Source organism: Mercurialis annua, linkage group LG2 (assembly GCF_937616625.2).
Source record: "Mercurialis annua linkage group LG2, ddMerAnnu1.2, whole genome shotgun sequence".
Classification (NCBI taxonomy): Eukaryota; Viridiplantae; Streptophyta; class Magnoliopsida; order Malpighiales; family Euphorbiaceae; genus Mercurialis; species Mercurialis annua.
In genome coordinates, this window is record NC_065571.1 from 34772690 (window position 1) to 34790300 (window position 17611).

At 42.5% G+C, this 17611-nt stretch overlaps 1 long non-coding RNA gene across 2 annotated transcripts; it reads right to left on the bottom strand.

Annotated features, from left to right (window-relative positions):
• Positions 1 to 377: 377 nt before the first annotated feature.
• LOC126667466 (uncharacterized) lies at positions 378 to 13446 on the bottom strand. 2 transcript variants are annotated; one of them, XR_007638199.2, is made up of 5 exons: positions 13342 to 13446; positions 1407 to 1455; positions 1245 to 1293; positions 962 to 1140; positions 378 to 622 (listed from the first exon to the last, which is right to left on the bottom strand). It is a non-coding gene; the product is annotated as an uncharacterized LOC126667466 (long non-coding RNA). The 2 variants fall into 2 exon arrangements; XR_007638198.2 differs by lacking the exon at positions 13342 to 13446 and having other exon boundaries at positions 1407 to 1548.
• Positions 13447 to 17611: the final 4165 nt, after the last annotated feature.

Below are 17611 nucleotides of genomic sequence, written 5' to 3' on the forward strand. Positions count from 1 at the left end.
ATAAATAATTTTAAATAGTTAGAATAAATAAATAGTTTTAGAATCTAAATAATATATTCAATTCCATTTCATAATTATTTTATTTCCAAGTACATTTCTAGACTTGCTTTTAATTTGAATCACATTCTGAGCGCCGATCTCATTGATTTTTAAAAATTGGAAGATTAGAGAAATCATTATCCCTATATATTAAATAAACATAAAAATTAAAGAAACAAAATTTATAAATTTTTTAAACGGTCGTGTCAATCTGGACATAGAAAATTACAAACAAAAACATAGGAAGGAAATGAAAGAAAATTAAGTGAGATTTTGTTGCTACTAATAAATTTCACAACAGTAAAATCAAGGAGTACATGATTTAGCAAACAATATCATAAAAAAAAAGAGAATACAACTTTTCTATCGTACAATCCAAACAGTCATTTTAGTAATTAAATAACCTCACATAAAATTTGTAGTCTTATAATTAAATAACCTAACATAAAATATGTAGTCTTTAGCTAAAGGACCTCTTCTAACTGTAGCAAAGGCCAAAGAGAATCAATTATCAACTCTTCTCTTTATGAATTCCTTTGAATTAAAATCAGTATTTGCAATTTCACTGATCATCTATAGCTCCCTGCAAAATAAAAATTGCATTATCACTAAACATCATCTAGACGTCAGGTGCTTTCATTAAAAAAACTCGAGGAGCAATTAATGTTAACTATGCCCATGTGTTTGTAAACTTTCATCATAAAAAAAAGTACAGAACCAAGAATGTTAATGAATATTAATAAACAAAACATAAGTTTGATTTCAAAAAGTTAACTTCAGTGCAAGTAATATAGATATATAAATTTATGTAACTTTTACATGTTAGTATAGTTCCGTCAATTTAAATAATTGAGGGATAACAATAACATTTAAAATCTATTAAACAAAAACTTTAGATTTGTGTAATATCACGATGACTCACTGAAAAAACAGAGAATTTAATGAAGAACCCAAATATATGAAGGGAAAAAAAAGCAAAGTTGTCGATGCAAAGGAGAGAATTTGGTAGATCTGGCAGTGGAGGTGCCCATAATGATGAGTGAATCAGATGGTAGAAGATGTGGAGATACTTGAAGAGAAATCTTCATCAAGTCCAAGAATCTGATAGCATAATAGAGCAAAATATACATAAGAAATCTAAAAAAACTTGAGATCAATTCATCAGATAAGTTAAATAAAAAATAAAGAATTCTGAAAAATCTTACTAAAATTCTAATAAATTTTCTTCTCGAATTATAGACAACAACGACAGGCCTGTTGTTCATAAAAAAAACAGGCTTGTTATCCATCTCCTCTCCAGATGAGATATTTTTCACATAGAACAGTTTTAATTTTTAAGTGGCTGCAAGTAGAGCATACAACTTTACCAAAAATATTCACGAAAGCTTCATGTTGGCGTGGTGTCTGTAGACTTACCTGAAAACAAAAATAAATAAATGGTAAATATCAGCATAAATAAAATACAATAAAGGAAGTTCTGAAATAATATTACCGGAAAAAATAATATATGAAGGTGTTTACACCGGCCCAAATACTTACCGGATAGAACTTCATGTGGGCTTATCAGGGATTAAGGCCCAACGGAAAGCCTGTTTATTATTGCTTTTTTCTGTTTTATAGGAATTTGTAACTTATTAGGAGTGATTCTCTATTAGAGTTTTAGTCTTAGTTAAATTAGGAGTCTCGATTGTGAGGAGCTATAAATAGCTCAGAGCTTCATTATTTTTGTGTCAACAAATCAATCAATCAAAAACCAAGCCCAGTGCTTTTTATCTCGCAATCTCCGGATTGTTTTAATTTAGGAGTAGTTTTCGGTATTAATCTCGCCTGAGTTCTTAACTCCCAGATTATTACTTCTTAGATCACGTGGTTAAGTGTCTTTAACCAAACAAGCCCTGTGAATATCTGCATAGGTTCGTTAAAGTATCAAACCTCAAACCGATCCCGATTATAAATTCAAAGATTCGAGTCCGGAATATTTCCAGGCGAACATCTTTTGGCGACTCCACTGGGGACTAGTTTATGGTTAGCACAAAAACGGACTTTAAGGACGATTCCAGGCACGCTCGGTCCATACGCCGACAACAACGGAAGGAAGGTGACATAGTAGACGAATCAGATTCGGATAGATCAGAAACCATGGCCAAGGACAAACAGGTGAACCAATCAAGCAAGGTGCCGAATACAACGGATACCGAAGGAAACCTACCTAAGGACAAGGTCGACGACGCGACCGATGACATGATAGACTACTCGCGCCAGCTTCCTCCCTCTCGCCCTTCTTTATCACAGGCCGATTTCTCGGCCATGAGGGGCGAGATAGCGCAGGAGAACAAACAAATGTTCGACGGTGCTATGCATCAGATGTCCGAAGTAATGAGGAACATCATGGCCGACCAAACGTCGGTCCAAAGGCAGATCCAAGGGAACTTAGACGGCCTCAACAAGGCAATGGAAAACCTAGGGCGATTATTTTCTGGGCAATCCACGGCCGATCAGGGATACAGGAGGGCCGAACAGAACCAAACACCGAGCCGTGTTGGTCAACCAGGTTGTTCGGCCGAACAACAACCCAGCAAGATGGGGTATACATATGGTTCCGTTAAGCTCTTAACGAGGAACGAGGCCGAGTTCTCAGGAAGGGCCGATCACCCGGGGGCAAGCTCGTCCAACCCACAAGGCGAAGCTAGACCACAAGGGGGAGCTACTGGGTCCAACACCCAGGAGCCCAACACGGGCGAACGATCGTACTCCGAGGGAGGCGATCCAAATATATACAATCAAGGGCAACTCGTGGACATGCTAGAAAGGCTCGGGGTGGACCTGCGACCCATGCCTCGCCCATCGTACATGAAACCGTATCCGGACTGGATCGACAAGTTATATCCTTTCCCAAGAGGGTATAAAGTGCCGGAGTTTAGTCTGTTTTCAGGCGAAGAGAAGGGCCAATCTACGGTTGAACATGTCGCCCAATTTTCAGCCCAATGCGGCGAAGCAGCCGCTCACGATTTCTGGAAGCTCCGGCTTTTCGCCAGCTCTTTGACAAAAATGGCGTTTACATGGTACTCTAGGTTGTCGCCCAATTCGGTTGACACATGGAAGGACCTCGAAATCCTCTTCCATGAAGAGTTTTACAGGGCACCACCTGATGTCACCTTGGCCGACCTCGCCCGAATCTCGCAGCTACCAAGCGAATCGGCAGAGAAGTATATCGGCCGATTTTGAAATCTCAGGACTAGGTGCTCCACCAAAATGTCAGAGGCCGATTGCGTACCTATGGTGGTAAGAGGGATGAGTTTCGCCATGAGGGAGCACTTCGAGGGCCACAGGTTTCGTGACTTGTTCGAGCTAACGAACAGGGTGACGAGCTACGAAAGACTCCTCCAGGAGAAAGAACAGAGGAGAGGCGCATCTAAAGGGACCTATTACAAAGACCAGCTTGACGTGGCCTTGGTGTCCGATAGCGAGGATAGTGGTTCCGAGGATGAAGTCAACATGGCCGAATTTTTGGGAACGAAACCCCTGGAGTGTTCGGCCTTGCGAAAGCCTGGCTTTGTTAAGAGGAATAAAACTGCGGTGGTACAAAAGGAGTATTCATTCGACCTGACTAAAACCGACGACATATTCGATGCCTTGTTGAAGGATGGACAGATCGCCTTAAGCGAAGGGCATACAATTCCACCGTCGGAGGAGCTGGTCGGTAAGGATTACTGCAAGTACCACAATTCCTGGAGGCACAGCACGAACAATTGCGTAAATTTCAGAAACGTGATCCAGAAGGCGATTAACGAAGGGAAACTTCTGTTCCCAACAAAGAAAGAGGCCGATGCTAAATACGTGTCTATTAACACAGTTCGGCCTCACTTTGATAGCTACCTAGAGCAAGGGCAGATACAAAGCAAGTGGAACCCTAGAAGGCCCAAGCCGAGAGTAGAGACCGACGGTTCAAAGTGGCGAGGAGAAAAAGGACGACCTCAGCAACAGAAGAGGAAGCGATACAGCTCGCCCACTGCAGATATGACATGCCCATCATGCAGAACGTGTTTTGAGGTCAAGGGAGGCGAGAAGACGAGAAAGCATCCCAAAACCTTTAAACCGAGATCGCCCACAGAGCAGTGGCAGAGGCATGAGCCACAGTGGAGGCCTACTACTAACGTATTCAAGAGGATATTTCGGCCAACGGAGGAGACCCCTCGTATGACGAAAACCCAGAAAAGGCGAATGCAAAGGCTGCGACAAGAGTCGCGGGCGAATCACGGGGCAGAATCGGCTCCCAGAGAGCAGCACGGAAATAGGCCAATAGCCGAGAGACTGGGGGCAAGGAACCAGGCCGATGCGGATACCAAATCACCTGATAGGCGAAATGCCAAGGTAAGGAAGGTATGGATGCCGAAGGGCGAAAAACAAGCGGCCGATGTGTCCGTTACGGCAGTAGTTCACGAGGATGACGAAGATTCCAGCGGCCGATCGTCCTACAAGGACGTACTCGTATCACACCAGGGTGGCCAGCTTAAAGCAAGATTGCCCAAAGACCGCGAGGTCGTTGTCTCGCACAAGAAGGGCGTGTTGAAAGCCTGGGTCCCGGTGGTAAGGGACGAATACGGAGTAAAAGTGGTCACGCTCCCCAGCTCATACAGAAGTAAACCTGGGCAGAAGGCAACGTTGGAAGGCGATGTAATCGTACCAGAAGGAGATAGCGCCGATAATACCGCGGTAGTTTCTCTTAGCAAACCTCCAACAAGGATGACTAGGCACATTCGGCCACTGTACATCAAGGCCGATCTGAACGGGGTATCGATTAACAGAGTCCTCATTGATAACGGGGCTGGCGTCAACATACTACCGGCGAAAATGCTCAAAAAACTGGGCATATCGCGGGATCAGCTTGACCCGACCGATGTTTACATGACCGACTTCGCAGGGGGCGAGACGCCGGCCGAGGGGTACATCACCCTCAGAATCAAGATAGGGCGTGTGGAAACCGAAGAAGGGTTTTTCGTATTCAACGCCCGGAGCAACTATAACATTTTGCTCGGCCGCGATTGGATACACTCCAACATGTGTATACCGTCGACTATGCATCAAATGCTCTTCATATGGCGAGATGACGGCGAGGCCGAAGTTGTGCAGGGTGACCCCAACCCTTTCGGCGAGGACCATAACGTACTCGAAGCACGGTTATACGATGAAGAGGTGCACAACATACAATCCCTTAGTTCGAAAGGAGAGACGAGCGTTCCTCGCTTGCTTGTTAACTCGGATCGGCCGGCATCAGTGACCCTCGGGGGCAAAGGCCGATCCATCATCCTCAAAGATTCAAAATGATAGCACGACATAAAGAGTTGAGGGAGAAAATTAGGCAGTTAACCCCGCTGCATGATATTACATCGGCCGAATGCATCTATGAGGACCAAGATCAAGACCCAACAGGATCGTTGCGGATTGGGGACATACGATTGGCGACCGGGAAGTTAGAAGATGATCCCGCCCAAGTACAGGACGATCTCCTCGAAATCAATCTGGGGACAGCTGAATCGCCTAAACCTATATATATCAACGCAGGACTGGACGAAGGATTCAGAAAGCAGCTGGTCGCCCTACTCATTGAGTTCCGCGACTGTTTTGCCTGGTCATACGATGAAATGCCGGGCCTTGATCCTGACATCGCCGAACACAAGCTTCCATTAAAGAGTGGGTTTCGGCCATTTCGGCAACCTCCCCGGCGAATGTCCAGGGAAGTGGATAATCTCATCCAGGATGAGATTAAGCGGCTGGAAGACGCCAAGTTTATTCGGGAAGCCCAGTACACCGAATGGCTCTCTAACATCGTACCAGTAATGAAGAAAAACGGGAAGCTACGAGTATGCGTCGATTTTCGGAACCTCAACCTGGCCACACCCAAGGACGAATACCCGATGCCTGTGGCCGATATGCTAATCGACAGGGCAGCTGGACACACGATACTCAGTTTCCTCGATGCGCACTCCGGGTACAACCAAGTTCCAATCAGCAAGGAAGACATCTCCAAAACGGCTTTTAGATGCCCCGGGCCGATCGGAGCCTACGAATGGGTCGTGATGCCTTTTGGCTTAAAAAACGCGGGGGCAACATATCAGAGGGCGATGAACAAGATGTTCAGAGGCCTTGACTGCCTTGAGGTCTACATCGACGATGTCGTAATCAAGTCAAATACCGGCGAAGTTCATCTGGCCGATCTCCGGAAAGGTTTCGAGCGTATACGACGCAATGGGTTAAAAATGAACCCTCTGAAATGCGCGTTTGGCGTTTCGGCTGGAAACTTCTTGGGTTTCTTGGTTCACCAGCGGGGAGTAGAAATAGACAAGAACAAAGCCAAGGCGATTATCAATGCTGAACCACCCAAAACCAAGAAGCAGCTCCAGAGGCTCATCGGTCAAATCAATTTTTTAAGAAGATTCATAGCAAACACAGCGGGCCGACTTCGCAGCTGGAGTGTTTTGCTGAGAGGAAAAGAGACCGACGAGTGGATATGGACGGACGAGCAACAGAGGGTGTTCGACGATTTGAAAGGTTACTTGGCAAAACCTCCGGTTATGACCCCTCCAAAGCCGAATAAGCCGTTGTTGCTACACCTATCGGCTGCACACGAATCCCTAGGATGTATGCTCGCCCAAGAGGACGATGGGGTCGAGAGAGCAGTCTACTACTTAAGCCGAGGATTGACGGACACAGAGATTCACTATACTGACATAGAAAAAATGTGTCTATGCCTGTACTTCACATGCTGCAAGCTGCGATACTATATGTTGCCGGTCGTAGTGTATGTATTGTCCCAGACCGATATCATTAAGTATATCTTATCGAAGCCATACCTGAGGAATCGGATTGGAAAATGGGCGATTGCTATGTCCGAATTTACGTTGGTATATGTTCCCCAAAGAGCAGTAAAAGGACAAGTATTGGCAGATTTCCTGGCCGATCACCCTGGTATTACCCTTAAGGAGGAAACGGTCACGTTTTGCGACATCGCCATGTGGGAGATGTGGTTCGATGGGTCCAGAACAAGCCAGGGGGCAGGCGCCGGAGTTCACATCATCACACCCTTGGGGGCATCCTACCGGTTGTCATTTTCACTCCAGTTCGAATGCACGAACAATCAAGCAGAATATGAGGCCCTGATATTCGGTTTCGAGATTTTAGCCGAGCTGGGGGCAAAGGTGATCAGCGTCAAAGGAGATTCTTTACTAGTCATCAAGCAAGTGACAGGAGAATTCAAATGTGAGTCCGAGCTATTAGTGAGATATTGCAACAAGGCGAAACACTTGGTCGAAGGCTTTCAGGATACGAGGATAGAATATACAGAGAGGGCCGATAACAGCGTTGCAAACGACCTAGCTCAGCACGGTAGCGGTTACAAGGTGAACCATCAGTTCGATGCTATAGAAAGGGAAACGCCGAATCTCCATACCGGGGGCATCACCATCAACGAAAGGATATTTTCGGCCTACCAACTCGACGTTAACCAAGATTGGAGAAGCGAAGTATTAAATTGGTTTGAAAAGCCAGACCATACGAATAGAAGGTTGAGAACCTTGGCACTAAACTATATAGTTCTAGCAGGCGAACTATATAAAAAGGGCTTTGAAGGGCTACTTTTTAGATGTATCGGCCCTAAGGAAGCAATGCTAGCGATGGCCGAAGTTCACGAAGGAATAGCCGGTGCTCACCAAGCGGGTCCTAGAATGAGGTGGTTGATCCACAAATACGGTTTTTATTGGCCGAAAATGGAACAGGACTGCATAAGGTATGCCAAAGGTTGTGAAGCCTGTCAAAAGTTCGGCCCAATACAACACGTCCCGGCCGAAGACCTGCATTCTATTATCAAGCCGTGGCCATTCAGAGGATGGGCAGTCGACCTGATAGGAAAAATATACCCCGGCTCATCAGACGGTCATACTTTTGTAATTATCGCCACGTGCTATTTTACCAAATGGGTCGAAGCTAAACCTTTGAAGTCGCCGACACAAGAAGCGGTGATCAAATTCTTCAAAGAATACATCGTCCACCGACACGGGTTACCCGAGTCTATAACCACAGATCAAGGGACGATGTTTACGGGAAGCGACATGAGTTGGTGGGCCTCCCAAATGAAGATAAAAATGTTGCACTCAACACCGTACTACGCCCAGGCCAACGGACAAGCCGAAGCCACGAACAAAGCCATCAAGCTCATAGTTCAAAAGATGATTGAAGAAAACCCAAGGCAATGGCATGTGTTTTTATCAGAAGCTGTTTGGGCGAATAGAACCAGTCAGAAGTCGGCTACTGGGACCTCGCCTTTCAGATTGGTTTATGGCTACAATGCGATGTTGCCAATGGAGCTGACCGTCACGTCTACTCGCCGAAGATACCAGAGCGAATTATCCAAAGAGGATTACTTTGACAAGATGGTGATAGATTCTCTTGACCTTGACGAAGAACGTTTGACGGCGTTAGATCACTTAGAAGCTCAGAAAAGGAGGGTCGAGAGAGCTTATAACAAACGGGTAAAACGGAAAGTTTTTGCGGTGGGCGATATAGTGTGGAAAGCGGTCTTGCCTATCGGCCATAAAGACACTCGGCTTGGTAAATGGAGCCCGAACTGGGAAGGCCCCTTTATTGTGGTCAACAAGCTAACAGGCGGAGCATACTTGTTGGCGGATATTGATGGGGAAGAACACGACAGGGCGATCAACGGTCAGTTCCTGAAAAAGTACGTTCCTAGCTGTTGGGAGGGCGTAGACCGTCGGTTATTTGGAGCCGACGAAGAGTAATGCTGTTTGTAATTTCCCGCCGAGCATCCTGGAATGTCACAATTTACAGAGTATGCGGCGAATATAGGTAAACGCCGATCATTTGGTAGTACCATTTGCTTTTTCGGCGTTTCACATCAGTTGAGTTTTTTCAACGGGTTCTCCGTTTTTCTCAACACCTTGTAATTGTTTTTTTTTTTAGCTTAATAACATTATTTCGTATCGGACTAACTATGGGCCGATAATATAAAAATAATCAAACAAGGCGCAAATGTGAAAGTGAAACTTTCGGCTCTGTGGCCGAATGAGCATTGAAATTGCAAAAACAATATACGGCCCCCAGGCCGATCAAAGGGTTTTAATATTCAGAATTAACATGAAAATACAAAATTGTAAAATTGTTATGGACTTAAAATGTTAAAAATGACTAAACATGTCGCCTATCTCACTACGAAGAGTGCTGAATTGAGAGCGGGCGTCTGCCACCTTTGACTTCATCTTCGCAAGACTTTGCTTCAGGGCGTTTCGATCTTTCTTGACAGCGATACCCTCAAGCAAGTCCTTGTCCATTGCCACTTCAAGATCGCCGATGGATTGTTCTTCCGCCTCCAACTCAGACTTCATCGCAGCGATCTTCTCCTGGAGCTCTTTGGCATGATTCCGACGAGACGTGAGAGTCGACACGGCCGATTTTACATTTAACTTCAGCCCATCCAGTTTTTCCTTGACAGCATTCTCTTGGGCGAAGAGTTTGTCATGCTCGGATTGTATCGCCGTTGACTCGTCATAGATAGCCTTGAAAGCGGGGAGCGAGGCCGACAGCTTGACCATAGCGCTACGAGCCTTCTCACTTAAGACTTCTGGAGGAGCGTCGGCCAAAGCAGTCGCCGATTTTTGTAGTTGCTCAACATCTTTAGGCGACTTAAAAAGGGAGACGCCTTGGGACTTCAAAGCAGAAACAGCATCTAAATGATCGCCCCAGCTTTCAGAGCCTTTGGCTTCTTTTGGCACTTCAGTTTCTTGGACAGGCGAATCATCCATATCGCTGTCAGAGTCCAGAAAAGCAGCAGCTTTCGCCGCAACGTCGTCGCAGCCAGCGGTGTCGTCGGGGATCTGCCAGGTTTGACCATAATAAAAGATCAGCTGATAACTTTACTATTGAAGCAAAGTAAAGCGGATATGAGGTACCTTAGTATTGGAAGCAAGCTTTGCCGGCAGATTGGCAAGAGACGAGCTCAATGGAGACAGCAGCTTCGGCATGGGCGAAAACGCCAGCATCTGGGACACGGTAGGTGTCACCGTGGAATTGGATTTCTGAGAAACCACCGGCTCCACTGATCGGCCCTCGTCTCCAGTGAGCTCCTCGGCCGTTTCAGTATCGCCCCGAGAAGAAGATTGCGCGCTTGAAGGTCTGGTGAGTGGGGTTTCAACAAGTGCAGGGTCGAACATCCGGGACCCCGATGTATCTTTTTTCGCCCTCTTCGCTTTAGGCTCCTTCTTAGAGGGTTTCTTGGCAGGACGTTTTTGTTTCGCCCTCTTAGATTCGGAGCGCTCCTCGCCGTCGGTGTCGAATACATCTCCCTTACCCCACTTAGGAACGCCAACTGAGAAAAGAAACAAAATTAGAGGGCGAATTCAATAAGAATAAATGGAAAAATAGGCAAGTTACCTGGTATCCTATTATAGCCAACTCGAACAAGTTCGGCTATCGCCTCGACATCAGAAGGGCATCTGATGCCGGTATATGTTACACCTTCGCTCGTTATTTCAGGTTTTCGCCTTTTTAATTTTTTCTTGGGAAGTTTTATTTGATCGACGGTGGACATGTTAACTTTGGGTACTGGTGGGCTCTTATATTTAAATTTAGGGCGAATATGAGCAAGATAAAATTCATAAGAGTATTTTTGTTCGTAATGTTCTTTCCACACTTTCTTCATTTTTTCATCATATTTTGCCCTAGCCATTCGTCTATGTTTTTGCATCCTAAGGTTCATACCAGGGCGATCTAAAGGGTCATATTTGAACTTATAGAAACGCTCAAATTTAGCTATTTCGAAAAGATGAAAGAGATTACCTTCATATTTCGGACGTTTTGGTGCCTGCAAAAGAAACAGATCGGCATGAGTAGGGTTTCGTGATAAAGGAGGCAATGAAAAATTATGAAGACTGAGGATTTCTTTGGGGGAGAGATCGAAATAAGACTCTACGACTGAAGCCCACCAGCTTTCATACTCAAGTGTCCGAATCATTGACAAAGAAGGGCGAGAGATTTCGGAAATGGGGGGAAGATAGGCTCGGTTTAGGCGACAGATAAACTGGAGGTCTGGGTAATTTTCTAAAGAAGGTTTATAGGTCCCGCGATTATTGACGGAGATCAATAAAGGACAGGGAATCCCTTGACTATAGCCGAATTGATGGGCGACATAATTCGGGCAGTATGCTTCAATGCTACTGCGGTTGTATTCCAGCCCGGCGATTAGGTTTCGTGATTTTAAGGCGCTACCCCAGTTTTGACCGCCGAGTTTTAACCGAGGATCGGCCATTGCTTCTTCAGAATCGGCGCCATCCCAAGGGAGATACAACCAAGTAGGGGGATATTGAAGGGATAAAATGGGGCAGAACAATTCGGCAGTTCTGACTGAGTTGGTGAAAACTTCCAGTACGTCTAGTACGTGGGGGAGGCGAGTACCGGCAGCAATCAATTGGTAACCGCATAATTCGGCTTTTATTTGTGGACCAACTTCAAAGAGTTCCGGGAAATAAAGAGCCAGCCATAATTGTAACACCCATAATGGACCACTTGGGCATTGGAAGATCCGTTTGTCTCCGTGAGGGGCGATTTCATTCAAACTCCTGTATAGATGGGCGAGCATGAATTCTCCAAGATTGCATTTTCGGCCTTCAGCAAGGGCGGAAGCCAAGGTGAAACAGTCTGTGGTAACTCTGAAGGAAGAGGTGCAAAGGACGAATTTTGCTATGAAGAACGCCAAGAAGGCGATGTGTTCTCGGGTATCCGGCTTGTAATGTTCTTCGCCCATAAAAAGCTTGACGAAGGGACCATAGCTTCTCTGAGCCTTCGTTAGTTTGAACTGGGGGACTTCGGCGTCCAGGTTGGGCGAAACGCGTTCGCCAGTGATGGGGATATTTAGCATGACCGCCATATCAAGCAGAGTAATTGTCATCATGCCGAACTTGAAGCAGAAGCAGTGGACGACAGTAGACCAGAAAAGTGAGGAGCCCATGATGTAGTGTTTGGCGATAGGCCTGCTTGCCTTGCAGAGACCAATCATGTCATAGATGCCGACGTCCTTCCATAATTGGCCGAAATGGGGTTTCAATCTATTTACCCAATCTTGGTACCCTTTGTGTTCGGTCAGCCAGTTTCTGAACATTGTGTTGACCCAAACGGAGGACTGATGAGGTAATGAAAAGCGTGGTGGGACTTCTTCATGAAATAGAGTTGCTATTTTGCAGAGATGACTGGGCGAGACAATTATTGGACCAACACATTCTTTGTCGTCGTTGGTTTTTACTATTACCTGAAGATCGGTATTTGGAGCAGCAGCGTGAATTTCGTTCATCTTATCGGTCACTTGAGCGGCGATAGCATCATTAGGAGCAGCCATGATAACTGCAGAATGAAGTACCTCGGTTAGACGAATATTTGGGAGGGCGATTCAAATGTATGAGGGGCGAGGATAGTTACTTACCAAGCAGTAATACGGAGAGCGCTTGAGATTTGTCTAGAGAGAGAAAGCTTCACAAATGCAGAGAGTAAGTGAGAGAGAAAATGAGGTTGTTTTTCTTAAAAGATAAAATTAAAGGAAGCCGAAAGGTCGTGGGGGCCAAAACGTGGCATCATGGAGAACAGCTGGAGATGACGTGGCCCAAAGGGGGTACCGAAAGGTTTATAGATGCGCACCCCTTTAAATTTTTTCAAAATGATTTGGGCCTCGGTAGTGGGCTTGGAAGTGCTGAGAAAGAAGAACAAGCCTAAAAGATAAACATTTCAGACTTGTTGGGGGCATTGTTTACACCGGCCCAAATACTTACCGGATAGAACTTCATGTGGGCTTATCAGGGATTAAGGCCCAACGGAAAGCCTGTTTATTATTGCTTTTTTCTGTTTTATAGGAATTTGTAGCTTATTAGGAGTGATTCTCTATTAGAGTTTTAGTCTTAGTTAAATTAGGAGTCTCGATTGTGAGGAGCTATAAATAGCTCAGAGCATCATTATTTTTGTGTCAACAAATCAATCAATCAAAAACCAAGCCCAGTGCTTTTTATCTCGCAATCTCCGGATTGTTTTAATTTAGGAGTAGTTTTCGGTATTAATCTCGCCTGAGTTCTTAACTTCCAGATTATTACTTCTTAGATCACGTGGTTAAGTGTCTTTAACCAAACAAGCCCTGTGAATATCTGCATAGGTTCGTTAAAGTATCAAACCTCAAACCGATCCCGATTATAAATTCAAAGATTCGAGTCCGGAATATTTCCAGGCGAACAGAAGGTAAAAGAAAAAAACGTGAACCATGAAGAAAAAGAGGAAGGTATGATGATGAAGAAGAAGAAGAAGAAAGAAACAGGAGAGAGAAGATTTTCTTTTTAAATTGATTAGGGATAATTTATTCACGGGATTAAGAGAAGCAGAAATGAAAAGGATATTAGAATTAACTTTTTTTAGCAGATTATATTGGTGGATGACACCTGAGAGACAGGTGTACCAACATGCAATTTAAAATGGACAGATGGCAGCCAACTCGTCAACCACGATTTGTGGTGTCAAGAGGAGATTGGAACTTGCAAAATAAGCAAAACGACATTAAAGTATCTTTGACAAAAATATACCCTCAGATTTATAGATCTTAGAGAGAATTTTGTGAAAATAGATCAAGAGTAAAGGGTTTTTATTGGCAAAACTAATATCCATGTGAAGACAAAATAGACAGGTGATAATTTATGCTGGTTTTTTCGAAAGTAAATAGAAAAGTTAGGCTTAACTCATTAAATAAATTAGGAAGTTACCTAAAAGACCAAAAGCCAAAACAAATGTGATGATGGTTTTTCTGTAATAAAATCAAAAGGCTTGGGCTAAACCCAAAAACACTGTTAAATGTACAGTTTTTTTGGGTATATATAGATATATAGATATATTTTGGCAAATATACCACTTTGGTCCTTGTTCTTTTTATTTATTATCATTTATCTTTTAAACTTTTCTTTCGTACGATTTAGTCCATAACTAAATCGATAAACTCTTAAATTTTTACTTTTACGTATTATTTATATCCGATAAATAATACGAAGCTCGATATTAATACTTTCCCGTCAAAATCTAAAATTTACGTTTTCGACACAAAGTGGCTAAATTACCACTTTGGTCCTTATACTCTATTTCGAGCTTTTCTTAACATTTTTCCTTTTAATTCCAATTCTAACTTTAGAATTGACTTATAATATTAAATTCCTCGCATATAATCCTTTCCGAAACCGACCTACTAAAATTTAATTATCGGAAACTTTCCGATTTTACCACTCTGGCAAATCCAGACTGGACACGTGCTCAAATTAGATAATTAAATATTTTGGGGTATTACATTCTTCCCCACTTATAAAAATTCGTCCTCGAATTTTCCTTAAAATTGTCCTTACACTTTCTTCAGTGTTCATTAGTACGTTTTAGTTGCAGCTTTTTCTATTACATAACTCGTAGCTTCCCATACACAGCTATAACTTTATACTTATTGCTGATTGATTGTCTATCTTACTCATAACTTCTTGCCGCTGTGGAATTGAGAATCTTCTCATTATCACTTTTATCCTATTCGTCATCTTTCTAAAATAGTGTGGCTCAAGGCGTATCACCGATATCGTAATCCCGACATCTTGTACAACTGGTTGTGATCTTTCTTCTGTTCCTCATTAGCGTCGATTAATCCTCACTTTATACTCTCCCAGTCTACTGTTTCATTCTTAATTGTTATCGGGTCGCTACTTGTCTCCTCTGTACGTGACTAGTCACGACGTGTCAGTTACATCTTTAATGATGTGCTTACCTTATTCATACTCCCATGAGTATTTCCTCTTACAAGCACAGTCTACGACTTTTAATCCTTGCTATTATCTAACGATGTCATCTTTCTTCCTTAACTGATTATCGTCGTTTCTTACTTCTCTCTATCGTTATCTGACATCTCATTCCTAATTAGCTAATCTCTTTCAACTTGTACCTTGTTTATCACACTTGCTATTTCTTAACGTAGTTGAGACTGGTACTTCCTTTACTCCCTTCAACTCCTCCTTTCTTTGCTTTTATCCAATATGTCTAGTTTTAGCTTCATTCCTTGTTGAGTGATGTAAACTCTCAAATGGCTCGTGCTTCACTACTTACGTAGTTCCTTCCGCATTAATGCTACTGTTGTCTGATTACTATTCGTCGTGGTGATGGGAATTTAATCCCATTGTCCTCTATCCTCGTAAGTCTTATTTACTTACCTTATGCAACTTCATCCTTTACTATCGTCGTTTATCGACGGTCATCTATGAGATGCTCCTCATGACGCGTCCTTATAATGTCTTTGTTTTCCCTTTAGTGACTTACTCGATCTTTCTCCTTCTTACGTTTTTACACCTTATGTACTGCTTCTTTCGCCGTATCCTTATATGCGTTGTACTTTCTTGTCGCTAAGTGTGATGCACTAAACGTTGAAATTTCTTATCTATTCTTATTTCACATCAATCTGTTTCATCTTTCATTCATTACATTCTTGGATAACTGTCTTTGTTATCCTGTCCTTTATTCCACTTCATGATTATTGCTAACATCTTTTAAAGATTGTTAGTCTTACATTATGTTTCTTTATACCACAGATGCTCGCACATTATTGCTTAATGTCTTATAGGAAAGAGATATTTAATCTCTTTGTGAATCTTCTTAGTTCGAGCATAGCTGTTACGTATACGATATTCATAATAGTGGGACAACAATTGTCACCGCGTTGGAGCTCTACTCCCGATTTGTTCAATATACATCGTTTATTCATTTCCTATGAGGATCATTGATTCTTTCAACTATTGTCATCATGTATTGCCTTTAATAATATTGTCACTGTAATCATCTTCATTTATCGCATATATCTTTCACTAATCTTCCAATTCGTTAACCCATTCTCTTACTTGTTCAATTTCTCTCCGTATTTTTGCAAAGTTCTTTGTTTATACGTATTATGAATATAAACATTCTTTACGATTTTCATGACATATTGATCCTTATGACCATTACGATATTCAAATTCTTATTGCCACATTTGGCACTTTACAACCCCTTCACACCAATTTTCTTTTAGTGAGCGTTTCCTATTCGCTTTGTTGTAATCCATCTTTTGGAATTCCAATATTTAACTTCCGTAATAGTCTTTAGGTTATACTTGTCTTTAATTCCTTATTCATCTTTTTATATCATCTTAACTATGCTCTTCTTTCCATTAGCGTCTTCTTGACATCGATCGTCTTTCGATCCTCAGAAGTGCTTTTAACATTCATCGTTATAATCTAACTCTTTCTCATATCTATTGCTGCTTTTCCACATCGTGATGTGAGGTTTACTCCTTACTATCCACAGTCATGTTATTTTCACTCGTTACTTCTTTCTTATATCTATACCGTAAATATATTTCCTCATGTTTCTTCCTTGACTTCTTGTTCTTAATTAACCAGTAGGATTAATAGTCTTAATGCTACAACCCTATGGTACCCTTCTTGTGTTCCATATTTATGCTCTTATAGCGTTTCTCGATTATCTTCTCTTGTATCCTTTATCTTCCTCCTCATCGCATCTTGTATATCGTGTAGTTTTTCTTTTCACATGCACAACTTCGATCATGAATAATAAGTTGTAGTCCACTTCACCTGAATTCCTCGACGTGGTGTGTTCTCGATCGCGTACGTATCGTCCTATTACATGCACTGACATCATGACTGTCAGTAATGTCGATCACATACTCGTGTCATCTTTATCTCTCTTTATCTTTATGTATAACGACTACATAAAGTTTGATTCATCTAATCTTCTTGTCTACTCTTCACGTGACCTTCTCTTTTCCTTTATTCGATCACTCTTATCGGATTCCTTGCGACGTATGCGGATTATTCATACTTTCTTAATATGGCTCAATTTCAATATTGAGTTTCTTCTTCACATTCTTTCACGTATTTCGATATATAAGGCTTCATTCATATGCTCGATAAATTCGATGCTACATAATGCATCTAACTTTTCAAAGATTACTATTAATCTTCTATATCAATCGCACTATGCACTCTATTCCTTATTAGCCAAACTTGAAACTTAAGATCCCACGCTCTACGTACATCCATCACGTTTATACTTGCCCTAATCCTTTCATTCGCGTCATAATCGTAAATTTGTAATGGAAGTTCTAACTTCTAACTCATTTATTGCAACACTTGTCGTTTATCTCTTGATCTTTCTTATCGTATACCTCCCTATCCATTCTTATGCGAGATTGATGTTGGTTGTACTTAGTACGCCCATTCTTACACTTTAAACTATTCAATCCCATGCGAAACTGACATTAACTATATTAGTTAATCCACTTTTTATGCCTCGTACTTCATATTCTTGCCACTCATTTACTTAGTTCGTCGCTTTTATTCATATACGTCAATCGTTGATATTCTTATTAAAACTAATTCAAGTCCTCGGTTTGACAATCACAACGGTTAATACTTAGGTAATCATCTTAGGAACATCGTGTCCCAATAAGAACTTGATCCAACGG